General features: G+C 42.9%; 1 long non-coding RNA gene across 1 annotated transcript; it reads right to left on the bottom strand.

Annotated features, from left to right (window-relative positions):
* Positions 1-1,213: 1,213 nt before the first annotated feature.
* LOC108541629 (uncharacterized) lies at positions 1,214-4,602 on the bottom strand. The gene is made up of 2 exons (XR_001889001.1): positions 4,549-4,602; positions 1,214-1,541 (listed from the first exon to the last, which is right to left on the bottom strand). It is a non-coding gene; the product is annotated as an uncharacterized LOC108541629 (long non-coding RNA).
* Positions 4,603-5,006: the final 404 nt, after the last annotated feature.

Genomic DNA, 5,006 nt, shown 5'->3' with positions numbered 1-5,006 from the left:
TGTGCGCGTATGTGTGTGTGCACGTGTTTGTGTGCACGTGTGTGTGAAGCTTCCTGGTTGCTCAGATACAAAAGGAGAACATGTTCTGTTTGTTGTTTTAAAATCTTAAAGAAGATAATGATTAGCTTTCTTGCCTTTACTCTCCAGCTCACAGCCTACGGGTGCAGGAAAACCCCAACTGTGGTCCCTACTCAGCCCTTTGTGCGAAGGGTGCAGACATTTCCTTCAAAAAGGTTAGGTGCTGATTTGCATGGGACTTACGTGTACTTAGCATATTGATTGCTCATTTCCAGCCCAAGGCTGAGCACCTAACCTCTGGCACCGCCTCTCCCCTTCTTCCACCCACCTCAGGCCTATCTGCTGCAGGTGGATTTTTAACTACAAATCCAGCATGTATTTGGGGAGCTCCACCTTGAGGTGAGAAGCTCCTTCAGAGTGATGGTGAGTACCTAGACCAGAAGGAATCCTCTCTCATATTTTAGAATATACAGTAATAAGGTTTCAGGAAAACTCATGTTGCTATAATTTTAACATAATTTAAAGGCCAAGGTGGTATTCCTTAACATACAGAACTGTTTCTTTTTTTCTTTCTTTCACTCTGGTGGGAAGAATAAGTTGTATATTGACCAAGTGCAAGTCAGAAGGGGTAAAGATGAGACCGCCCCTAAAATTCCTTCTTAAGATCTGACATTTCCTTCCTATTCTGAAGGTTATCAGTCAGTGTATATCTGTTAAGATGATCACCAATGTTTTGTGCCACTGTTTTAGGGAGGTCTGCCTTCCTCATCTTCCTGGCTGACATTCTGTATTAGGGCCCCACATTTGCTCACACTTTTCTCCATATACACAGAGGCCATGTGGTTGCTTCATTTGTGTGTCAACTTTTTGTATATAACCACTCCAGTCTTCCTCCTGAGCTGTCCCATTTGCTTTATAAGAAAGGGGAGAAAAATTCTAGTTCATGCCAATAATCTTGGAGTTAGTCTCATGAAATAATGTGTTTAGGATCGTCAACCTCAGTCGCAACTTTCAGATTTCTATCACCTTCTGTTTCTTTCCAAACCAAAAGATTAGGTGTAGGGGTACAGTGTGTTGTGTGTTTGTGGCAGGGAAAAGCAGGAAGCTGTAGATTTCCAGGGTACCTTGGGAACCTTCACACATCCCCTCCTCAGGTGTCTGCAGGGATGTCCATTGTCACCCTGGTTGCTGCAAGTCACATGGTCCTACTGAGATCATGTTTTCATTTCTATTGCTGAGTAACAAATTGTCCCCAAACTGAGAGGCTTAAGATTATTTTTCTCACAATGTTGTGGGTCAGAAATTTGGGAAGGGCTCAACCAGCCAGTCTTTATGTTATTCACACAAAATGTCAGCCAGGGCTGCCATCATTTGAAAAAGCTCAATTGGCCAAATGTTCAGAGTTGACTGGCTGGCGGTTGACACTGGTCATCAACTTGGAATTGAACTGGGCTGGCAGCCAAAGGAATGACATGGGGTCGAATCATGGTGGTTTCAGGATAATCGAGCTCCGTGCATAGCACCTAAGATGTCAGAGAGCAAGTGTCTCAGCCAACAAGGAAGAACCATGTTACCTTGTAGTACCAGGTTTCAAGAGTAACCCCGTACCACTCCGGCATAACCTGTGGTTACAAATGACCTCAAACCTGCCTGTCTTCAAGGGTAGAAAGTCAACAGCGTTCTCAAAGAACATGTGTTGTGGCAGATATCATTCTGGACACATTTGGAAAATGCAGTCTGCCACAGCTGACCGGGTCTTGTTCTACGTCTTTCTGTGCTAATGCCCTCTTTGATGAATTATCATAACCTCCATTTAACCACTAGCTTGGAATATGGGATCACCTTGTTCCTTGCCCCAGTTCACCCCTAACGTAGAATGTTTGCTGGATTTCAACTTAACTGCTTCCTCTATTTCCTCCTTTAGAGATCACCATGGCAGACACCCAGTGGTCTATATTCCTTCCCTTGAGTTTTGTAGGTGCTAGGAATTTAGGAAAGGAACCCTTTGTCACTTCTGAGATAAGTCATAAAAGGTGGTAGAGCTTGGGGTGCTCCCTCTTAGAGCACAGCCTCCATCCTATGATGAGCCTGCAGAGGCCACATGAGAAGGCCCTGAGGATGTTCTTGCTGATAGCTCCACTGCTGTCCCACCTGACAGGCAGCACCAATGGCCAGACGCAGGAGTGAGGATGGCCGCTGATGTTTCCTGCTCCTGCTCTTGAGTTGCCCACAGGTTTAAAGACCTCAGTTGAAGCTGTGGATGTTACCGAGTGGAGACGAACTGTTGCCTATCCTGAGTCCTGAGCCAAAGACAGTAAGAGATAAGAAAATGGTTGCTGTTGTTTAAGCCACTAAATTTAGAGATGGTTTATTATGCAGCAATAGTAACTGGAACATCTGCTAACCCATTAGGATAAATACAAAGAAGGCAACATATAGATACATCATAATTAAACTGCCAAAACCAAAGTCAAGGAGAAAACATAGAAGGAGCCAGAGAAATTAACATGCTACATACAAGGAATTACAATTCAGAAAACTGATGATTTTATCTCAGAAAAAAAATGAAGGCCAGAAGACAGCAGAAAAATATTTTTAGACTGTTGAAAACAAAACAAAAAACTTTCAGCTCAGAAGTCTGTATCCATCGTGGTATCAAATGATCTGACTTTGGAGAGAGAAAGATCGGATTAGAATCCTAGTTCCATTGCCCTATTTCCAATCCTACAATGTGGCATTAATATACAAAATATGACATTAATGTACAAAATATGACCCAGGCAAGAATTTACACCTCTGAGCTCCAGTTTCCATATATTTTCTTTACAAAGAAAAAGTCCTATTGCAGCCATTTGACAGCACCACTATGACATTCTATAAAGAATAAACATGAAAATGCTTTGTAAACTGAACCAACACAAAGACTTAGTAGAATCTGAAACAGACGTACTCTTGGTTTCCTTTGTTTGAGCACACATGAAAGATGTGTACAGCAGCGAAGACTGGAGTTCTAGAGTCAAATGTGTAAGGATTCGACGGCTCTTTCTTTTTACGACTTGCTAACTGAGATGACATACTGATTGATCATTTACGCTCTCTCAACTTCATTTTTTATATCAATCAAATGGTAAAGTAATAGAATTACTTGAGAAAGCTGTTGCAAGGATTAAATGAGATACACAAAGACTTCACTATGCTTGGTATACAGAGTGGCTCAACAAAAAGTAGGTTTTCTACTTTAGTGAAGTATATATTAAATGCATGTATTCATCATTGATTTGGGAAACGTGTAAAAATGAGGCAATAGGACGATTCCCACTGTCAAACACTGGGCAGGTTGCTTCACCTCCCTGAACCTTAGTTCCCCAGTTGTGGAAATGAACGGGAAGAGTCACATTCACAGAGCAAATGTGAGGCTTGTGGAATGTGTACAGCACTCGTGTGCTCAAACAAAGGAAAGCAAAAGTAAGCCTGTTTCAGATTCTACTAAGTCTTTGCGTTGGTTCAGTTTACAAAGGATCTTCGTATTTATTGTTTATAGAATGTCATAATGGTGCTGTCAAATGGCTGCAGTGCGACTTTTCTCTTCGTGAAGAAAATATATGGAAACTGGAACTCAGAGGTGTAAATCCTTGCCTGGGTCATATTCAACGGGAACAGCTAGATGCTTACTGCCACTCTGAAGCTCTCTGTCCGTCCTGTGTAGACCCTCCCTCTCCACTTCCCTCATGTGATTTTCGATTGTTGGGAGCAGGTTTGTTATATTTATACCACATCCCAGTAGGTTTTAAGGTGGTGTATATGGTATCCGAATTTGCAAATTTGGCCAGTTGTGACATCAGAAAATGTTATGGTGTAGCACAGCCATGAGTCTTGGGTTCAAGCCCCCCAGGTCTACCACTTGGGTGATTTGGGACAAGAGGCTTAACCTCACTGTTCTCAGTTGGTTCCTCATTTACAAAATAAGGATAATAGCAAAGTCTAGCTCATAGTGTTATGTGAAGGATTCATGAGTTAATATGTAAAAAGTGCTCAGCATAGTAGCTGGCATGTTCTCAGTGCCACGTGGTGGTTGTTATTTTTCTCTGAGACTGCAAGCTCCATAAAGGCAGGGATTCTTGTTCATTCTGTTCATTGCTCAGTACATTGTGATGTTCGACAAATATCTGCTAAAAGTTGCTGAGTAAATTCTGTCCTTAAGTGCCTTCCATGTTGCCAATAATAATAAAAAGAACAACACTAACTTCTAAAATAATTTTCACAGTAACGTGATCAATAATACGTGGTGTTCTCCTGTCTCTGCCCTGAGCTCAGTGCCCCTTTGGTGCTGGCACTACAGACCCTCACACTGCAGGATGCCAAGAACACTCATTCTGTTTTCTGTTTCTGCCTCCCCCTGCCCAGCCTGGCCTGACTGGGGAGATATCTATCTCAAGGTGTTTCCACCTGCTTCCCCTTGAAGACGTTGATCTCCTTCTCAAAGTCTCCCACTAGGATAAGCCCCTAAAGCATGCTAGTTATGAATCTTACCAGAGTGGGTCGATGCTTTAGGGACAGGGAACCTTCTCCAAACCCTGCAAATCACTCAGTTCCCCTTGAGAAAGAAATGGCTTGATTGGCACCATTTGTGGAAAGGGGCAGGGGTTATTGAGTCACAGAGTTGAAGTGAAAACACATAATTCAAAGTCTCAAATATTTTAAAACTTCCCTGGACTCACAGGCCTCCCTTCCACTCACAGCCTTTTGAAGTAGCTCTGTGGACTTGTACCAGAGAGATGAAAAGTTGAAATCCAGCTGCTGTTCATTCCAGCTTTGAGATTAGGAAAGGTAGAGCTGAATTTGGGCAACGATACTCGGAAGCTTTTCCCCAGCTGTTGGAAGCCTGCCCTGGAGGTGCTCAGCTCCATCTCTGCTGTCCAGGCTGTGAGCAAGAACACCCAAGGAAAGCCAGCAGCCTCCTTCACTCTTCCTCCCCATCCATTCAGGTA

This window comes from Rhinopithecus bieti, unplaced genomic scaffold (assembly GCF_001698545.2).
Source record: "Rhinopithecus bieti isolate Rb0 unplaced genomic scaffold, ASM169854v2 scaffold_20477, whole genome shotgun sequence".
Lineage (NCBI taxonomy): Eukaryota > Metazoa > Chordata > Mammalia > Primates > Cercopithecidae > Rhinopithecus > Rhinopithecus bieti.
This window is presented reverse-complemented; position numbering and strand designations above follow the sequence as displayed.